The following is a 22232-nucleotide window of genomic DNA, read 5'->3' as shown; positions in this document are numbered from 1 at the left end:
AAAGCCTGTGCCACCAAGCCTTTTCCTAGGCTTTTCCAGGGCATTTTACAGCCCACCCCACTGGCATGGGGATTGCTGGAGCCAGCAGCACTCCCCTCTCGTGGCAAGGTGCTGTGCTAGGGGTGAAAATACACTGTGTGGGTGCATTGATGTTGGAGTGTCTGCCTGCCTCTTCTTGAAGCAAAATGTGGGATATTTGGCTTTTATGTCAAATTACTGAACTGAGCCTTCTGCTAATTGTCCTGTTACATGGGAGAGCCAAGGAGAATTTCACGTTGCAGATGCTTCTCAGGGCTCACAGGCTGGAGTGTCCAAATATAGTCTACGGGGAGGAAAAGCTCCAGGGAAAAGCTGTCAAAAGCAGTATTACTGCCCTGGTATGGCAGAACCAGGAACAGGGAATGCCCAGGGCATTGCTGGGCTCTATGTGCTGTAAGGGGATTTTATTGGGGGCAATTAAAGCCAGGAAGAAAAAGGATGAAGGTCAGGAAACAGCCATTGAACCTTGCTACCCAACCACGTTCCTGTTTTGTGCAGAAATATCTCCTGGCTCTGCTCACGAAGCTCATGTTTCTCTGGTTTGAAATGGGGTGTCTTGGGAAGAGCAGCACAAATCAGGGCACACACACAGATGGGTTCTTTCTTTGTAGGTGATGGAGCAAGAGCAGAAATCATCAGCTGAGCTGTGCCAGAGAGGAGTCAGGCTGGTGACACGGACACAGAGCCAGGTCTGCTCCATTAGCAGTCTGACACATGGCCTGAACCACGGCTTTACAGCCCCTGGAAGATCCCTATTTATTCTTCTCTGAAGCAGATTTAGAGAAAGCTTCGGGGTTACAGGAGATGGGATGGCTGCAGGCTGCTGTAACAAAGCTTAGGGCTGCAGCCCTGACATGTTCCCTGCAACTGAATCCTCCCTCCTCCCAAAGATGGCCAGAATTCCACGGGCAGCTCTGACTCAGTCTGGAGCAATCCCACGTTCTCCTGCAGCACATGGCTGGTGGCAGCCTCCTTAAAGACCCCCAGGAGCAGGCTGGCCACGGAACTGTGCCACAGCCCCCTGGCAAAGCCATTCCAGGCTCTCTCCAGCCCTCACTCCAAAGCACCACACACAGAGCAAAAACAGCTCTAGGTGCTCCTGGTGCTTTCCTTCAAAAGCAAGAAATGGAGCCAGAAATCGCTTTGGATTCATTCTTGGGCTGGTGGTGCCTGTTCTGTTTGAGAGGGAACCTCTGTGCCCAGCCCTGCAGGGATTCCGGGTCCGTGATTGCCAGGTAGGGAATCACCTGGAGGATTCCTTATCGCAGCAGGGGAAGATCTGTCTCTGCAGTGGAGGAGATTGCAGCTCCTACTCACTGGAGCAATGATTTCCAATCTCATTTCGAAGACCTGGAGTTAAAAGGATGAAGAAGAAAATATCTTAAATATTCCCTCGTGCTCTTTCTTGTCACCTAAACCTCAAATCCCCTGTGCTGCCTGTGGGTCCCTCACCACACCACAGGTACACAAAGGCTGGCACACAACCTTTTCTCTGTATTGCAGCAGGAATTTTATTACTGTTCCAAGGCAAGTCTTCCCAGAGCTTTCCTAACTAGCTGAGAATGACATTTTTATGGGATTAACAGTTGCAATAAAACACACCCCAGGCTCTAAAACTCAGCTAAGGGTACAGCATGAACGAGAAGTGACAGAAGAAAATAGGGATATTAAAAAGATGAAGAAAAGCTTCAACTTCAGCCTCCCATAGCTCCATTAAACACTGAGAGCAGTGTGACACTCCCTGGGAGACCGGCCTCCTGTCCCACAAAACACCCCCAAACCTGTTTGGCAGTGGTTTTTTAACACACCACCTCGGATTTCCATCCCAATCCTGTCCCAGCACAAGGGCCTCAGAGCCAACATCAAGGGTTGCCTAGCGACAGAGCTGAGCCCAGTGGGATCATCCTGCTCCTGATTTCTGCATTGAGATTTTGGTTCCCAAGGATGCTTTGGGATTATAAAGGACATTGATAACCCTGCTTTCTTAATTAATGCTTTTGCTGCTGTGAAAGTCACTGCTTTCCAGAATATCTGTTTGTCAGCTCTCTTAGGGCATTTGGGAGCAGCACACGGCCCTGGGTCCAGCAAAAGAACCACAGGTTTCAAGCAAACAGCGTTCCTGATCCTCTTAAATCCACACAAAAGTCACTATTTGCAATGAAACTACAGCTGGGTGTGACTTCTGAGGTCACAGAACAGAAGCATTTCAGGTTGAGGAGATCACTCCAACGCCACCCAAACGCCATGAATATCATTTTAACCAACGAGTATGAGGCCCAGGAATTGTGTCTGACACACAAATGGATTACCTGAAATCCAGACCAAAGGGAAAGGCAGCAATAATTTTTTCTTTAAGAAAGCAGAATAGTACTCTTGGACTAAGTGGCAAATACCTGTTCCATCGTGCCCCAGCCCAAAAGCATTACCAGCTCAAAGATACAAATAAAAAGCCATCAGTGACAGAGCAGGGGACTTTATTCCCCTTTGTCTCTGCTGAACAGTGAAGTCATCGTTCTTGATACAATAAATATTTTTCTTCTATTACTATTAAAATGCAAAATGTGTGTAAGAGAATCCTGGGGCTCCTCAATCCCATGGCCAGCACAGTAAGAATCAATGAGACGCAGAAGTTACAGTGAATAAATCAGCAAGGTGTGCAGTACATCCTAGAAGTGGGTCTTAATTTGTGTTTGGGGAAAGTTTTAGGACATCCCTACTCCTGCACATCCCGTGGCTGCCCAGGTAAGAGGCAGATTTATTTCAGGAGTCGGAGGATTCTTTTTCCAGAAGGTTGGAATCTGCTGATGTGCAGCTCACACCAAACAGGACCTTTAAGCCCCCAGTTTGTGAAGCCTCTGTGCCTGAGCAGGTACTTGGACACAAGGACAGAGAGGGGCTGGGAGCTGAGGAGAGAGGCAGTGACAGGATGGCTCCTTCCAGCACAGGGGGCCAGAGGTCAGCCCCGCTCACGTTATTTGTGCTCCTGTCATGTGCAGTTCCTGGGTGAACACCACACTCCTGACCCGAGACTAAAGCCCAGACTAAAGGCTAAGCCTTGCCCAGATGCTCCTGTATAAGCTGGAGTCAGATTGCAGAATTTCAAGGGTATTCCATACCAAAACCCCGCAGAGATCCAGCCCAGACTGGCTTTGCAGTAGCCGTGATGGGAGCACTGTTGGATGGGAAGCAGGATTCCACTCATTCCACAGGGGAATGGATTAGCTCCCGCTGTAAATGACTGGCCACCCATGACCTTAAACCTGAATTTCAGCCATCGTGATCTGCAGAGCTCTCCACACACAGATTTCAGCTGCCTCTCCTCAGATTTAACTTTTCCTCTCTGGCCCTGCTGTGGCTGCCAGGAAACTGCAATGGGACCTCACCTGGCCTTGGGGACGGCTTCAACCTTCATCCCAAAGAAACCAGCTGGCACCATTCCCTCTATTTTCACAGCAGAGGCAGCTCTTTTTGACAAGTGAATCCCAAACAGAACGAGCAGTTTGACAATTATCATTTTGAACAAATATTTCCAGCTCCGCGCAAAACACCGTGGCACAAAAAAAAGCAAACTTTCAATAAACAGAAAATAGATGATTGTTCTCAAATGACAGCTTTCGTGCTGTTTATCCCAAAGGATCCTCAGAGCTTATGGAGTATGAAATAAATTTGCCACTGGTTAAAAATGTAAATTCTTTAAATACATAAAACCCTAATGAAAAGGCTTGTAACATTTCCCTTTTCCTGATTCCCACTTTTCTCTTTTTATCTCCCTAGAAGTAGACGTTGATTATAATTACAGTGGGGACTAAAATGTAGGCTTGATTTTGTGTGTTAAAAAAAATCTGGGAAGTAAAAGGAGCTCTTGGTGTGATTGGGTGTGTGCATGAGCTTCCACACATGCATGCGTGGCTCAATTGTGGCATGGCATTAAAAAATGCGTAAAAGAACTGATGCACCCAGGACATTCCACATTTAAATGCACATAATTTGTGGAGAGCACACAGAAGAGAAGCTCTGCTGATGGAGATGAGAGGGAAAAGCTGCTCTGAGCTTCCAGCCCCTCTTTAGTGCTTGCAAAATGCACAGGGATGCAAAAGGCAGGGGCTGACGGCTGCTTTCCTTGGGCAGAGCGAGGATGGAGGCAACAGAGCCCAGCCTGGGCTTGGAGTCATCACTCCGGGGTCAGCTCTTGTCCTGGGCACAGAGGGCTCAGACCTGCAGCAGGACGCTGGGTTTGCTGGCCAGGGACTCATTTTGGATGCCTTTTCTTCTGCTTAACTTGGATTTCCAGTTTAGCATTCTGCTCTCTGAGGTGAGGAGCTAAAAGTGACAACAGAGAAACTCGACTATTTTGGCTCTGAAAAAAAGGCACTTGGACCCCTCTCATGCCAACCCTCTCCACCCAAACACAAACAAGACCAGGGCACTACTTTAACCCCCAGAGCACCAGGCGGAGGCAGGTGTGGAATTTGGGTTAGATTTCCAAGCACAGGGTGACCCTGCAGGCTGGTGCCACTGCCCACAGCAAACCCAGGGTGATTTCAGCCCAGCAGGACTGGCCCAGAGGGAGCTGCAGGAGAACTGGGCTGGGATGAGGACATCCCAGCAGGTCACACACACACACAAACCCAGCAGAGCCATGGCACAGGCACAACTGCTGGATTTAGGCAGAAATCTGGCACAATCAGGACATGTCAAACACATCTGTGTGATCCCTCCTCCTGTGTTACACCAGTGCTGTGGTGATGGGACGGACCTTGCTCCATATCCTGATTCCTCCTCATCCACCCCAACAGATCATGATGAGCTTGAGAGGTGCAGCCACTCAAGTGCCACTGCGTCCATTCCTGGACCAGAGGAGAGGATCTGAGCCCTCATCCCATCACTCCTGGTCACTCATGTACAGCTGTGTGAACAAAAGTTCACATCTCACCCTTCCTTAAGTAAAGGAACCTGCCAAGCCTTCCTCCTCACACCTGCTCAGGCCCCGTTCTCTTGGACAGCATCTCAGCTTTTAGTCTGGTTTTGATTTTTCTTTTTCAGTTCAATTATTTACTATCAAATAATTTATTCAGTGTTCTCACCAAAGCCTTGTTTATTCCATGTGTTTGAGTTTCACTTTTCATGCCCAGGATCCAGAAGCCATTCCTCTGGGGCTGTCTAGAGTAAAAAGAAAAGGCAGTTTTAAGGCAGAGAATAAACTGCAGAAGATTGGCCTTGGACTCTTCCAGGGATCCAGGGGCAGCCACAGCTTCTCTGGGCAGCTGTGCCAGGGTCTCCCTACCCTCACAGGGTGGCATTTCTTCCTAATATTTAATCTAAACCTACTCTCTGTCAGCTTGAAGCCATTCCCCTTGTCCTGTCACTGCAGGGACTGAAGCCCTGGTGAGTGCTGTGCCCATGAAATGCTGTGTGACAGCCCAGAGCTGTGTGACACGGCTGCCATGCAGGGGCCTGAGGACATCTGGGTGGCAGATGGAGCACTCCAAGCAGGGGATGGACTGTGCCCAGACCACTGGAGTAGTTTCTGGGAAAAACTCTGTGCCCAGGTGGCTCACGGGGAGAGCAGGGGATGTGTCACCCTGAACCCTCAGGGACAACACCCAGCCCCCCTGCTCCTGCCCCCACCCTCTTGTTTGCCCAAAGCAAGGCTGATGGGGAGAGACAATTAATTAGCCTTTTAATTCCATAATTAAAAGCTTTCTACTCTCTTTATCAATAGGTGTCTATTGTGAAATTTCCTATGTTTTTCTTGGCCCTGAAATGAGATAAATTTCTGTGCAGCTCCAGCAGGGCCAGCCCTCCAGAGGTGCTCACAGCTGGGCTGAATGCACAACCAGCAGCTGAACAGAAATATTCAGTACATTTTAAATGAGATCTGTCCAGACCATAATACTGCAAACAGTATTATCTTCTGGAGTGAGGCAGCTGAAGAAAGGTCAGGGTGCAGAGATCCCTTTATCACAGGAGAGCTCGAGTTTTGCTCTGGACTTTGCAACCCAGATCCTCCTCTGCTTCTTTATTTTTTAGTGAAAAGAGCACCAACACAAAAACCTTCACAACAGTGGGTTGTTTGTTTTTTTAGTGAAATGCCTTGCAAACCTTTTCTTTTTTTCTGAAAACGTACTATTTTTGCTATCAAACAAACAAAGGGAAAAAATGTACCGTCACCTTCCTTCAGTTATGGCAGAGACAGAAGTACAAAAGGATCTCTGATGCTCAAGTGGGGTTTAATTCAGACTCAAAGTGTGCTTTATATAAAATTTAGACCTTCTTCACGTTTTATAAGTACTTTGTGAGTGAACTTAGCCTTTCTTTGCTGTCTAAATTTGCTCTGAGCGTGAAGCTCGCACTGACTCTGGGACTAATTCACGCAACCAAATAAAGCCTCAGTCAGGTCTCACCCCAGGGTCGTGCCAGGGATACCAAACTGCTTGGAAACTCAACCCCACAGTCACATTTCAGTGCTAGGTATGGCATTTATCATATCACTGATCAATGATGCAAAATTCATTCACTGCTCCATTGCATCAATGACAAAGGAGTTGGGAAAAAATTAAAATAGTAAAAAGTGTCAAATATTCAAGAACCTCACCTGAGTATTTGTTGCCCACTTCTCATTTTGATGTGTCCCTTTTTTATTAGGACTGGATGTATCGAAAACCTTTCTGTTTTTTTCTCTAAGTGATTTATTTATGTGAAGAATAAGAAGGAAAGGCTCTTCAGAAGAACAGGTATTCCCATTCTCCTACTAATACTGTTCCATGGTTTGAAACCAGTGGGAAATTGTCATAAAAGAGCTATTACGAAGATTACAGCAATTCTAGGGCTGTGATTTCCAAAGGGCTCCTTTCAGCTTTGACTTCTTTGAGACCACAAAAGCTTTCCAGAGTCTCCCTTGACTGGAATTTTCAACACCTTCCTTCCATGTCAGTTTTCTTATGTCAAACATGACAGTGCAGCTTTTCCCTCTGTGAGAAAAGAGATTTCATTCCTACAAACACAGCATCTTTGATAGGTTGGCTCTTCTCTCCTTGGCCACATATTTTCAGAGCCCTGATAGGAATTCAGTGTCTTAAGCCCTCTGTTCCCCTCCCTTATCCACCTGAACTTTACCAAGTGCAAGGATGGCTGAGGGCATGATGAGAAATGAGTGTCAAAGCTTCCAAGGTGCACTTCCTTAGGAACCCCAGACAAAGAGAAATCTGTTCTCAGATATTTTCAGATAAACCCCTGGCTGGAGAATTTGGGAGGGTGAGACTTTCCAGGCTTGCCTCTGAGCTCGGCTGGGAGCAGGGGATGTGGAGTTTCTCAGGCTCCTTCTCCTCTTCCCACATGTTATTGTTCCTGTGCCAAAATAAAAGAACCAGAGCTCTATTTTTAGAGCAGGTTGTTCCAGCTAAATCCATCCATCACCCCCTGAAATTATTGTATGTGGGTGAACCTTCTCTTTTTATTCCAAACCAGGCCAAATTTTACAAATGCAATTCACAATTCGGGCAGGGACCAGCAGATCTCACTGTTCAGAGGGGGATTTGGACAGGCTGGATCCGTGAGCTGAGGAGCTTTGTGTGGGTCCTGCCCTTGGGTCTGCTGCAGACTGGGGCATGAGAAGATGGAAAAGGCCCTGGGGGTGCTGGGGACAGTGGCTGGGCACGAGCCAGGGCTGCCCAGGGGGGCAAGAGGCCAATGGCCCCTGGGCTGTGCCAGCCATGGTGAGGCCACAGGAGCAGGGCAGGGATTGTCCCCTGTGCTGGCACTGCTGAGGCACCACCCCAAATCCTGGGGCACTTCTGGGCTCCTCAGGACAAGAAGGACACTGAGGGGCTGGAGCAGGGAAGGGAACGGAGCTGGGAAGGGGCTGGAGAGTTCCTGAGGGAGCTGGAAAGGGGCTCAGCCTGGAGCAAAGGAGGCTCAGGGGGGCCCTTGTGGCTCTGCACAACTCCCTGAAAAAGGGATGTAGTAAAGTGGAAGTTGATGTCCTCTCTTAAAGAATAAGGGGCAGGACAAGAAATGGCCTCAGGTTACACCAGTGAAGGTTTAAATTGGATATAAGGACAATTTTTTCACTGAAATTGCGGTCAGACATTGGCAGGGGCTGCCCAGGGCAGTGGTGGAATCACCGTTCCTGGAAATGCTCAAAGGATTTGAACGTGGCACTTGTGGCTGTGGTTTAGTGGTGCTGGATTAATGACTGGATTCAGTCTTCAAGGCCTTTTCCACCCTTACCCATCCCATGATTCCACTCCCCAGCACACCCCTGCCAGCTGCACACAGGATCCTGCACGGGTTCTGAATCACCTGATTTGCCCTTCCAGTTTCCATTGTGGAATTGCAGAAAAGAGGCAGAGGGAACTTTGCACCCTGCTGCTGCTGCTTGGAAGTCTCTGCACGCTGGATTTGTCCAAGTTATTTCTGTTAAAAGCAGCTATAAATAGCCTGCATAATGCCTCAAGAGTGGGGCGGAATTATTGGGAGTTTTGCCTGATTAGAAGAAATAAGAAGCAAAAATCTCTGAGAAAGGAGCTCAGGATTTTACACAGCAATAAAGAACAGAAAGTGAAGTGATATATATCTATTTGTGGGCTTAAAATTAAGAATACACTAAAGTGTTTTGCTCAGCTGGAGATAACTTTGTGAAATAATGTTGGTCCTTATTTGCCCAATACAAAAATGGCCCACAAAATGTCTTATCTCACACCACGTGTGAGTTTCATCAGAACTTTCAATTGCTATCAAATAGTTTATTCAGTGTTCTCACCAAAGCCTTGTTTATTCCATGTGTTTGGGTTTCACTTTTCATGCCCAGGATCCAGAAGCCATTCCTCTGGGGCTGTCTAGAGTAAAAAGAAAAGGCAGTTTTAAGGCAGAGAATAAACTGCAGAAGATTGGCCTTGGACTCTTCCAGGGATCCAGGGGCAGCCACAGCTTCTCTGGGAAGCTGTGCCAGGGTCTCCCTACCCTCACAGGGTGGCATTTCTTCCTAATATTTAATCTAAACCTACTCTCTGTCAGCTTGAAGCCATTCCCCCTTGGCCTGCCACTCCAGGCTCCTGTAAATATTATAAAATTGCACTAAGCAATGTCGTATATTTTTCCTGGAGCCATCATTTTGCTCAAGTTGGTTGTGCCCACCCTTCCCAATGTTTTCTCATGGATTCATTTGAAGATGTATTTGTCCATCTCCTCACTCTCAGGTAGATAACCTGAGGTATCCTTTGGAAATCCAAGTTGCAGGGGAGACAAGAATGCTCTCATGGCTCTTAGGCTGCCACATTCACTGATGGGTTATTTGGTGAACAGAAATTTAGGGCTGGACTCCTGTCGCTGAAAACCTCTTGGAGTTTCTTCTTCCCCAGCACAGAGTTAAAGCTCCTCACCTCCCTCCTTTTTCAGCCTGGTTCAGTCACCTGAGTGGTGCTGCAGAGTGATTTCAGTCTGTGATGAAAGGATTAGATGAATCTCCCCCTCCTTTCCACAAAACCCCAGTGTTTAATTCTCTTTTGCTGCAAAGCCAGTGCAACGGGAGAAGCTTTTATCACCTGGGCTGGTGAGCTGCTGCTCTGCTTGGAAGCTAAATCATGCTGGATTTTGGGAAGGTGGTTACCTACTGGAATAACTGCCAAAGACAGTCTTGCATTCCTGCACCAGAAACCCAGGAATCTTCCTCAGCTGAAAAGCTATCTGCTAAAACCCAGGTTTCCATTAAGTCCTGTAAATGGGCATCCTCAGGAAGAGCTGACCTGATACCCTCTGGAGACACTGACCTGAACCTGTGCCTTCAGTGGATGTTTGATGAGCTTACCAACCACAGAGGTGTCCTGCAAAGACAGAGATTCCAGCTCCATCACTGCTGCAGGAAGATGCCACATCATCAGGGATGATACGGGGGTTTTAATACGGCCAAACCCATTAAAATTTATAGTTAATCTGAGCCAAGCAAGAGCATCAATGACATAAAAGATTGTGATCTCTCAGTTTGCTCACTTTTCTGGGGTGACCATTTTTTAACCAGGCCCAGTGAATTTTTTCTGTATAAGTTTGAACAGTTTAATCACCCATCAACGCAGCAAGTAAGAATTCTCCTATTTTGTCTGACTCAAGGCCAGATTTGAGGAGCTGAAGGACAAGTGAGCAGTGAGTTCACCTTCCCAGCCTTCATATCTGCCTAAGAAATGCCTGCAGAGAACAAACTCCACAACCACCACCATCCCCTGAACCCAAAACTCGTAATATTGATAAATATTTAAAATATCTTATTTCCACAGCAGTGGGGTTTGGTTTCCTCGCTCTGAAGGCCTCCAGAAAGGCTGTCCAAGGACACAGGCAGCAGTTTCCCCCCCGACAGACAATCCCACTGCTCCCAGCCCTTCGGGAGCTCAGCATCTGTTCCCAAGCAACTGGGGAGGCAATTTGGGAGCAGGCACCACGCTCAGCACTCTCTCCTTGCAAACCTGTCACAGCCCCAGCCACTCAGTGCAAGCAATCCTCTCCACAAAGGCACGAGGTTAATGTAAGAAGATTATACATTTCCAGAAATAAAACTGCTTCACCACTTCTCTAATCTATAGTTAGGGGATGTTCAGGGTATAATTTTCCCTCACAAGCACTGGATACTTAATGCAACAACTGATGAGCCCAGAGCTGTTTCTAGGTCAGAGACACAGCCTGGGGAAAGCATTCCAGTGAATTCATCCCTTGGTCAGCAGTTGTTGTTGCTTCCACAGTTCAGGTTGGCCCCTGGGCTGCAGGAGGGCTTTGTCCTACTTGAGAAACTCCCAATAATCCCGAAAGTTATTCCTGAACACACATGATGTGGATCTCCATGTTAGACACTGATGGATTTAATTTAAGAATTAGCTGGCTCTGCGTCAGTCTTTGAAGATGTTAGTCAATTTACTGTGTGAAATACCTGGTTTGTGGTGGGCAGAGGCCACAGGATTTTTATGGGAAGCTACTGGAATATTTACTATGAGAAGGGAAGAAACCCCTCAAGTATTGCCAGTGAAAACTGCATGTAACAGCTGGAATTTAAGCCCCAACACAAATAAAGTGATATTAAAGAACTGATGGCACTCTGGTCAATACCCTGGCTCAGACAAGTGAAAAATCAAAATACTTTGGGTCATTAAACAAGTGAGCTCTCACTGCTCAAACACCCTTTTACCTGAGCAAAACTTACATGTCATCTGAAAGGAGACTGGCTAAGAATCTTTTGCTATCTATTTACTATTAATCTACTATTTATTACTATTTATGATTCATTTTCAACGGTTGGGTGTGCAGACATTTAACCAGGTCAGCACTCAGGCAGTGAGAAGAGCCTAAAGGAACTACTGCCAGCAGTAAAAATTCAAATTACAGGGCAGTAGGGGCTTCAGACAGCAAGCAGAAATAAACTGAGCATCTCAATTTTACCACAATGCACAGTCAGTCAAGGTTTTGGAGGCTTTCACTTAAGAAGTGCTAGAAGAGGACAAGAGGTGGCTGCAATCTGCTTGCTCCTCTCAGGAGAAGCTGCTGTAATTTGAAGTGTTCAACAGGATTCCAACAATACCAAGTGCTCTCCCAAAACCAATATTTTTGCTCTGCAAGAGCTCCGTGTGCTGGCTCTTATTGCCAGCCTCTCACTGATAACAGCTGCAGGAAATCTTTATCTAAACCCACAGATAACTGGATACTTGTAATGCAGAAGTGAAAAACTCAGGCAGCCAGGGCCTCATCCTGCCTGGATTTCAGTTTAGACTGAAATCCCCTCACATTTACTGAGCTGTGTCTCTCATCAGTGACAGCACAGTTAGATGTGAGCAAACCACAAAAGAAGAAACCAGCCCAAACCTTCCACCTGTGTCTAGGCTTCGAGTGATATTCGGAAAGGTTTTAAAAGGATGATGTATTTTTCCATAGGTGAACACGTCAAGGACCTAAAAATAAGATATCTCTGCTCCTAATGCCGATAATGTTCTGCTTTTAACAGGAATTGAGACATCCAAACACAACAGGGCTGTCCTGGGGCAGGTTTGAACTAACTCAGAAGCTTTCCAGAATTTTTTCTTTACAGGAAAATGGTGTAACACCAGATTACCCAGAGGTTATAGATGCTTTGATCCCTGGGAACATCCCAGAGAGGCTGGATGAGGCTCTGGGCAGCCTGGTCTGGTGGGAGATGTCCCTGCCCATGGCAGAAATGGCCTTTAGAGCCCCTTCCCACCCAAACCACAGTCCCTTGTGCACAGCAGGCTCTGGGGCTGTGGATCTGCCTGGATTTCTGACATAATAAAGCAAATTTAATAATGAAAAACCTCAATCTGCATGAGCTTAAATAGGCACATGAATTCCATAAACTTTTGAATGCATCAGGCTGAGGGCAAAATTTGCAGCTCCACCTGCATCCAGGAGAGCTCTTACAAACCCTCCACAACCCACTGCAGACACAAAATTAAACTCAGCCCAGGAAGAACCATCTCCCCACTTTAAGAGCTCTGCTAAATGAAGCAGGAAGATTTCCATGAAATCTCTTAAGCAGATTTTCCTGAAGCCACCAGAAACTTTTCACGGGAAGCCTTTTCTAGACCACTCACCCTGCAGATTTCCTTTTGGATGTGTTCATCCGAATTTCTGAGGGTTATGAAACTCCCCAGATGCAGGAGGACAGGTGGTGCCTGCAGGGCCACCAAATTCATCCCTTGGAGCAGAAAGGAGCCTCACCTGGCTGGAAAACTTGCTCCAGTCCCGGTTTTGTTTGGGATCCCAGCTCAGGGGGTGTTTATATGAACTGCAAACCAGTTTAGGTGGAGCTGGGGGGGATTTCAGGTTTTGTGTGACATTCACAGATCAGGTCTGAGGAGGCCAAGCTTCAGGCAAAGCCTCTCGTGTTCCTTCTGCACCAACAATCACCCACAGCATGTCCCATAGCAAACAACTCCAAGCCCTGTAAGGTTTTGGCATGGCAAGAATGCTAAAATAATGCAAGGAGCTGATCCCTTTCCTAAAAGGACTTCCAGAAAGGGCTTTCTTTGCTGCTTCAGGCAGGTAAATGACGTTTAGGGCCACTGGAGCCAGCTGTGGTTTGTAAAACTTGCAGTAAAATGCACTAACAATCAGCCAGTGTAATCAAGCTCCTAATCAGGAAAGCAACCAAAATAGCTTGAAATGCACCACAACTACCTGGTACAAATCAATCTTTATTTTTGTTGCTGTTTTACTCCAACCTTGAGGAAGTGCAGTAAAAGAAAGACAGAACCAGACAGGGAGTTGCCAAAGCAAGGCCAGGTTTTAATGTATTTATGGCTAAACGAGGCCAGAATTGCTTAGGGAATGAAGCAAGACGCCTCTGTGGTGTTAAAACAACCAATAATCCAATGCAAAGAGGGAAAAAAAGCATTCACTGTGTCACTGCTGCCTCACAGAACTTCTATTTCCCACCCCCACCCCCCCAGCAGTTAAGCATTTCAAAGGGTATCAGAGAACCCCAGAAAAGCATCACTGGTGTTGGAGTCCTTTCAGAGGAGTTTGCAGCAGCCTTTCATCCCTCCAGGTTCAATTTTGGCCCTCCCCAGCTGGGGCAGAAGGTGGTACCACATCAAAGCCACATCAGAGCACGCTTCCTCTCTGGCTCGCAGCACTGCAGACCTGTGGGGCTGGCTCTGCTCTCTGCAGCCTTTTCCCACCACATCCCCTCCCAAACCCCAAACCTGGATTTGAAACCGAGCTGAGCACATCCAGCCCTTCTAAAAGGGTGTAAATGGGGTTCTGGCTGTGGCCACACCAACCCCCAGGGCCTCTTTAAGGGGCACAACCTCAAAAATGAGAAATAAAACCTCAGGGGGAATATTTTCAGAATAACAGGCACATCCTCTCTTTGCTGACAGGCTGAATGACGTGAACAGAAAGGGATAAGATTTGGGGTTTTTCTCCTGGAAAGGAGGTCTGTGAGTCTCACATTTTGTATTAACCAGCCTTTGGACACATCCAAGGGCTGCATTTCCCTGCCTGTTTAAATGAGTGATAAAGAGGCACGTGGGGGAAATGAAGGCCCTTCCCCAACACTTGTTAAAGGGCTGAGCTATTTACGTGTCACCAGGGAGACATCCATTGATTTCCCAGGGATGAGCTGGGTAATGGAATTCAGAGATTTTTCTCTTGGAGTCACTGAGTCAGCTTCAGGTAATGAATGACACAAAGGAAGCACCCCCTTGCAGCAGGAGCTGTCTGACATCACCCATCTCACCTCATCTTGCATCTCCTCTCCCAAAAGAGCCCCAGACCACAATTTCTAGGATGGTTCCTCTGAGATTCCTACTGGCACCAGAATTCCAGAGGAACTTCCACCAGGAAACAGCTTCCTGCATGCCAAACCACTCGGCAGCAGGGCTCAAGTTAAAAGAGAAACTTGTGTGACTCAGTCAGCTAATTATGTAATTAAAATTTTGTACAGTGCCCTGACATTCCATTCTATTGTAATACATGGGGAAATTATCCAGCTTGCCACAGAACTTACATTTTTAACAGCACTTACTGGATTTTCCAGCTATCTTGTATGTTTTAGGAGCAATTGGTGAGTCTATTTAGATTTGAAGCAGTGGCTGCAGCCCCTGTGCAAATATTTCAGCAGCTTTTCTCACAGTGGGACTAAAAGGAGGTGGAAGAGGGAGGGAGAACCAGTCCAGGCTGAGTGACAGTGGTTTATAAAGGTTCAGCAGGGTGGGAGAATCACCGCAGCTGTGTTCAGCAGAGGTCAAGAGGTCACACCTGGATAATTTAAAAGGTATCATCCAAGTTATCTTAAAGTATTCCATGAGTGGAGGTGCTCCTCTGGTGCACCTTAGGGCTTCTCCACCCCGCCAAGCATCTGAAAGGATGATTCTCTATCTGTCTTAGGAGCACCCACCCTCAAATTATGACTTTGGCTGATTTGTGGCTCAAGTTCTCTGCGCAGCAACTCAACCCCATCACTTGTTGCTTGTCCTCAGGAGAGTCACTTCTCTACAGAGACATTTCACATTTGAATTTCGTAATGACAGCATTCTTGGTCCCTGAGCTAAATTAGCTTTTGTCTTCTTGTCACTCTTTGAAAATGGAAAGCTGAGGACAGGGTTAGATTTTATTGATTTTTTACTTGATTTGAACATTCGGCTTCCACACTCTGCACTGAAACTCTCAAACGTGTAAGGAAATGGGACACAAAAATAGTCGGAGTTGACATTTTCCTTCCCTCTGCACCCAAAACAACCCCTGCAGCAAAGTGAGGCTCTAGAAAGAAATCCTGAAACCTCCAAGATGATACAAAAACCCAAAATGAAACCTGGGAGTCTTTTGACTGATAGAATATTTGAGTTATCCACAGGTTCTATGTGGGAACCTCTGAATTGTTTCATCCCCTTTTGCTGAGGAGCCCAGAGTTTAAGAGACCCTGATTTACAATGGAAATGTAAAGATTTGGATTGCCAGAGCACTTTGAGCTTTGTTAGAGTGACATCCAGTGGCATTTTAAGTTTTCTTGCTTGTGGCAGCATAAAGCAGAGAAATCCCTATTTGAGCAGTACCAGCTGTGCAAACATTTCTGCTCAGGATCCGGTCAGTAGCCAGGGCAGGAGAAGGAAATGCATCAGCTGAACTCTCCAGGTTAAAGTAGGACATGGAAACTGATAATGTATTTATACAGGTTACCTGCTGGTGTTGAGAAAGCAGAACTCTCCACTTGATTATAGAATTTGTGGAAACTTCGGAAGAGTGGGATCTGGAAAACCCAGCTCACTGGTTTCAAAGTCAGGTTTAAAACATCACCTCACCAAACCCCATTAATGCAATAACCACACACTCTGCTGGGAACTGCAGAGTTAAACCTGGGAAAGCCTTCTCTCTTCTGGCACAGCTTTTTAACCCAGCTGTGCTGACTGAAAAGGCTTCAGAACCTCAAAACCAGATCCCTGTGCACATCTTGCTCCAAGCCCTGGAAAAAGAACCCACCTCAATTAATTCTTTAATCGTAAAAAGACCAACATGGAGACAAAAAACACTTCTCCACACAAGACACACTAAAAATAGGGAAGGCTCCAACAGAAAGGAGGCATTGGACCAACCTGGACAAGTTTTGCCATTCCAGTACGAATTATAACCTGTCCTGCTGCTTCTGCATGTTCACGTTCCAGATTAATTCATGATTTCATTCAGCTTCTACAGACAGGCCAAAGCTCTCAGCCAATTCCAACAGTAGAGCACAGCTCAAGCAGGGTGGCAGAACCAAGCTCTGTCCAGCAAACATTTTTATTTAAAACAAATTTTGCATTGATGTGGAACATGCGCTCCCACCTGAGCCAAGTTCCTCAGTGTAATCTGGTGCTGCAAAGAGCAGCACAAGAAGGACACAGAGGGAGGATCTGGCTCAGTTTCAAGCCTGGCAGAGGGGAGCCCGTGTTCAGGTTTCACATTTTGCAACTTTTCTGATGTTTCTAGCTGAGCTCCCCACTGAGAAGGTGTTAAATCAGATCCCGTCCTTCCTAGGATTATGGGCTGTACTTCCTTCCCAGCCTGCTCTCTAAATCCTCCAAAAAGCATCTTCACCAGGCAGCCAGAGAAACCAAAATGAGCCCTGGACTCGGAGCAAGGGGCCAGTGTTGAGGTCAGGATGGCAACTGAGGTGGAACCAAGGCAGGGCCCCGGCAGCAGCTGGAGGCTCCGTCTGCCCCAGCGGGGGCTGATCCAGCTGCTGGGGCTGCCCAGAGCCAGCAGGGCACCGAGGGGACCATTCCTGAGGCAATTCCTGCTGTGGGGAGGAGAGAAGGGCTCAGCCCCAGGCCAGAGGAAATTTGGTGTTTTGAGCAGCAGCTTTTCCAAGGAAGGAGCCACTGGAGTGGGGAGGCAGAGCTGGGGTCAAACAAGGTGTGAGACAAAGCCTGGACAGTAAGAACACAACAGGCCAGTGGATTTCCCTCTCTGCCTCCTTCCTTTCCCACACAGTTCTTGGTAAAACAGGGAAAAAGTTATACAAAAGGTATTGAGGGATGGCAGAACCATCATAGAATCATTTAGGTTGGAAATGCCCCCTAAGACCGAGCCCAGCCACTAAGCCAGGGCTGTTGGCACGTCCAGGTACAAGTGACAGCAGAATTTAGGCTCAGCCTCCATCAATCTGCTGTGCTGCACAAGAAAAGAATATTTCTGGTCCAACAGGTACAGGACACAGTCACCCAGCTGGTGCTTTAGACACTCTTTGTTCTGCAAGTTTAATGGTGCTAAAGATCCAAAAGTGCAACACAGACACAGCTTAACATCCAATGCAAAATTTGCTTGAAAAGACAAAATTGCTGAAGCAATTTCAAACATTTTTCTGAAGCAAATGTTGCTCAGACAGACAAATCTGGTTTTGACATGCTCCCCAAAAATAACCATGTCAGACTCAGGATTTACATCTACATAAAGAAGGTTAATGAACCAGGCAAATTGTACTGCTCAGGAAACAAATGCCAAATATTGCTCTTAGCTTTTTCTTGTGAGTCAGTGGCTGCTCTGGGAACGGGGGCACTGAAATAAATAGTACCACATCCTCAGTGCAGTTGGAACATTCCAAAATGCCATGAAGCTGTCAGTCTGCATGTCAGAATCGATGTGCAAGCTTGTCAGGAGAAGAGTGTGGGGAATTTGGGGCTTTAAATAGTCACCAGCTTTTATGGTTTATTAGTAGTAATGGAAGGAAGGCCACCTCAGGATTGCAAATCAGGCTCTTTGTTCAGAACTGTGCTGTAGTAATTAACTTTCCATGTGAAATCGTTAAGAGATACATATTTATTCCTGTCTGACAAAGAAATACTCTAGTCAGAAGTGACAAGACAATTCAGATTATTTGGGGATGTTCGGGGCTCCAATCCAAGACTAGGCTTGGAAGCGTTAACAAGGGCTGGGAAAAGAAGGGGTTGGAGAAAGCAGAGGGATTTTGACTGATATTGACAGAAGCTCAGCAATGCAGCTCCTTTGCAGGATCACAGAATTCCCAGGGCAAACCCTGAGGGTCCAAGCTAGGCATTTCAAGGAATTCCCATAAATTAGAGCTGAAGGGCCTTGATAGAGCACCAAAGGTCCAGCTGCACAACTCCTGAATGAGAAACCTCCCAGTAACTCTCACAGCCTCTCAGCTGAAGCCTCAGTGTGAACTATTCCTCACTTCCCTCCTTTTAGCCATGGCCTGGCCCATCTCAGGTGCTTTTTTCCTCTCACACAGCTGCTTTCCAAGTCTGTTCACAAAGAATGTTTAAAGATAGGGAAGGCTTTGCTTAAAATGCAAGCACACACAGAGTTAAATAAAAATCTGCACCTTGTTCCCATTTTCCTCTGCCTGCTGCTTTTTACCTGCCCCTCATCACCTCACGCCTGGATCCAAAATTATCTACAGGTGTTAATTACACCTGCTTCTAATTAAAGAGGAGGTTTCCTTCAACTGTTAATGCTCTGATTCCCAGATATTCAATGAGCCAGGGTTGAGGATGGGCTGACAGTGTAGTTGTGCAGACTGGATGTTCTGAGATGTTCTTCAGAAATATTGGGCAGGGTTCAGACAGAGCAAGTATAAAGTGAGGACCAAAAAATGTCAAATTTGAATTTGCCTTTCCAGGTTCACGTAACCAGAGCTAAGCAACAAAGCCAGACATGAAATTTATGGCAGTGGCCTTTCCCACAGGATGTCTTGTCATCATTTTCCCTCACACCACACACTATTCCCCATAATTTAGACATCTCTACCAGTCTCAGTGGCAACTCAGGGCAGCTTGAGCATGAAGCTTTATGGCTATTTTACAAAGATATAATGAAATATCTTCTTGTAAAGACTCGCTGCATTCTTTGCATTGTGATGCAGATCCAAGGAGACCTCTCCTGACTCTCTGTCTTCCAGCCCTGGGGACAAACAAATTTTATACTGGCATGTGCTGCCACCTAATGATATGGGAACCAAGGCTTTGGAAGAAAAACCCTCAGAGGTGCGCCAAGAGAGATGCAGCTGCAGAAGGGATTTGCAAATCTCATCACACGGAACAGGACAGGGCACGTCCATGTAGGAAAAGCTGGAGGCAGTGCTGGCTGGGCAGCGGGTGTGAGGTGGGCTTTGGATCCAAACCCAGGTTCAGGCTGCTTCCAACCTAAAGGTGTTCCCACAGCACCACAGAAATTCTGTTCAAAGGTTCTTCTGGAGCACCTGCAGCCCGAGGCTGAGGTTACCCTGCACCTCAACTCTCCCCCACCGGCAAGAAACCTTCCCCAGGGAGCTGCTGCCTCCCTGCACAGCACAGGGCACGCAGCACAAGATGCTGCCTCCAATTTCTGTTCTGAAATGGGAGTTTCAGCTGGGGGAAATCCGATTTTAAAGTCAGATTTCACTCACTATTTCCTTCTTGATAGGGAGAAATAATGTCTCTCAGATAATTGCATATAAAAGCAGAATTCCGTGTGCAAAGCGTTCCCTGAGTTTGAGGGTTCCTCAGACGGTTCTACCAGCCCATGAAATATCCACATTGATTTAGGAAGAAACCCAGAGAAGCAGAACCACATTTCCTGCCCCCAGTGCTGCCTCTTCACTCCATCCTGCCTGCAGATTCCTTCCCAAAACCGAGCTAACAACACAGCTTCCAATAGCATTGGATGATTTCATACAAAACCCCCAAGCTGTACACAAATGCAGGTAACTCAAACTCCTTCAGCTGAATAGATAAAACCTTGTGTTTACCTTGAGGCACCAACCCAAAGGACACCTAGCAGGCCAGTGATGCACAAGAGGATTAGTCCAGACAATCTGCTACATTCCCAACTAAAACACACGTGGGTTTGTAAACACCTGCTGAAAAAATTCCTTAAATTCCAACCATTTTAAACCAATTCATTTGAATCATCTGAGTAATTAGGATTTTTAAATTAGCAACAGTGCTGTAATAAACAGAGCAGGTTTACAACTAAACCTGAAGGGGTGGGGTGGATAAAACAGGGGTTTGAGGAGGTTGATCTTGGAAAGGGTGGGAATAATTGAGGACAAACCTGCAAAAAATTTGCCAATTCAGATCACACAAAGGCCTCTGAGAAAGCCCAGAAACACATAAAAAAATCCCCTGAACTCCAGAAGTAACAACACTAGAAAACCAATTGAGAAAAAAGCTCTTACCCCTCCTTGCTGTGTGCACTAGGAGAGGAGACCATGAGCTCCAGCACTCACCCAGAACTGTCCCACAGTACCTCCCTCCAGCTTCTTCACAAAAAAACACCTTTTTCCTGCCTTCTCTTTCTATCACTTCACTGTCCTTCCCCAATCATGGTCACCATGTGCTGCCAAGTTCTTTTAATTAATCCAATTAGCTAATACCCCCCAACACCAGCCCTTTCCCCTCCTGCTCCAGAGGCAGAGGCTGCACTGGCAGCTGAAGATGTTGAAGGGGAAGCTCAAGTGTATGGGAGGGGAAGGACAAAAGTGGTACCTACAGGAGGTGAGGGGAGGAGGAATCTGTGCCTCAACAAACCAAAAGGTTTCCTGTGAAGTCTCAGGAAAGAGCTTGGCAAACAAGCAGAGACTTTTAAGCAGAACCTGGGCTGCTTTGCTGGAAATAATATCTAAAAATAAGCAGGAAAAACCAAAGGCTGATTTAAGTGTCACATCGTGCTTGCATCCCTGCAAACAGCACACAGAGGTTCCTTGTTCCTGTTTATCTTAATGGCCTATTCTGCTCTTATTTCTCTTTTCCGTCCTGGTCCTGCTTTCTTTGGCTTGTGATTTTTGCCTGCATTTCAACAAAGCTGATTTCACTGGGAGAAAAAAAACCCTGAACACCAAAGCCAGGCAAACTGATAAAGTCCAAAATAATTCCCAGGCAGGTTCCTGTTGGAGTTTAAACATTTGTTCTTCAAAGGTGATTTGGGGGCAGGCTGGGAGGAGAACTGAGTGTCTCCAGACAGGCACAGCTCAGCTCCTGCTGCTCCAGCCAGGCTGTGCTGACCCTCGGAGGGCTGTGAGCACAAGCACAGCCCTGACCCCCGTGTCACGAGTGAATAACCCACAGAAAGCCTGTTCTGACTGCCTGCAAAGGCACAAGGGGCCATGGCTCGGCTGTGCCCCGTTCCCTGCCCCGCTGGGATCCATCCCTGTGTGTGTGGGTGCCAGGGCTGTGCCACCAGTGCTGAGCAGAGCACAGCCAAGTCCCACGTCACTGCTGCTGCCAAACTTAGCCCTGGCCCTGGAGGTGTCTGCCCGAATAGCTGCTGTTTGCTCTTTTGAGCATGGCATGCCTTCATGCAGACAGCTTCCAGCCCTTTGGGAAGAGGGGAGGGATGATTCATCTGCGAGGCTGGGGTGAGGAAGGGGGTGTTGTCAACCCGGCCTCTCCGTGCTCCTCAGAAGATTTTTTACAACAATATTGAGGAAAAGCTGCTGTGCCTCTTCCGGAGCGCCGTGGGAAGTGCTGGGAATGGAGAGGGGGCTGAGGGGCTGGATTTACAGAAAACACCCCAAGACTTTGTCATTAGCCACTGCTAGCAGGGGGTTCTTGATTATCTTTATGGAATGACACAAGGATTCCCCAATTTTAAAAGCCATGGAGCTCATCACAGTGTGGAAGGAGCCTCTCCATCAGCTGCCAGCAACATCCTGGGAGAAACAGGGCCCTGGCTGTGGCTTCTGGCACAGAGTAAAACAGCACAGAGGCACCCAGGAGTGGCACAGCCAGAGGGGAGTGGAAAGGGTTTGTCAAAATCCATAGCACGTTTTCCCTATTAGAGCCAGGCTTGGGCAGTCAAGATGAGAAAGAGCCTTTAAGAACTTCATTTCCTCAGTTGCAGGCTGCTGTATAATGGGATGCCTCAGGGCACAAGAGCAGAATTTTTCATAAGTGTATGGGGGTATTAAAGCAAGAATTTCTCCCTGTACACGGGCCAGAGACAGAAGAAAGGATCAGAGAAAAATTTGGGTTGGGAGAGACCTTAAAGATCAGCCAGTTCCACCCCCTGCCAGGGGCAGGGACACCTGCTGCTATCCCAGGGTGCTCCAAACCCTGTCCAACCTGGCCTTGGGCACTGCCAGGTGTAGGTTACTGGGGTTCTGGGGTCCAGTCGGGACGGCCGGACGTAGACGGTGACGGATGGAGACGAGAGATCTCTATAGGCAGGTCTTGGGACACAGCCGGTTTATTGTAAAGGGCGTGGGTATTGGGGCACTGCTCAGAGCT

The sequence above is a fragment of the Corvus hawaiiensis genome, chromosome 11 (assembly GCF_020740725.1).
Source record: "Corvus hawaiiensis isolate bCorHaw1 chromosome 11, bCorHaw1.pri.cur, whole genome shotgun sequence".
NCBI lineage: Eukaryota > Metazoa > Chordata > Aves > Passeriformes > Corvidae > Corvus > Corvus hawaiiensis.
The sequence above is the reverse complement of the archived record's forward strand: the minus strand, read 5'-3'. Positions refer to the sequence as shown.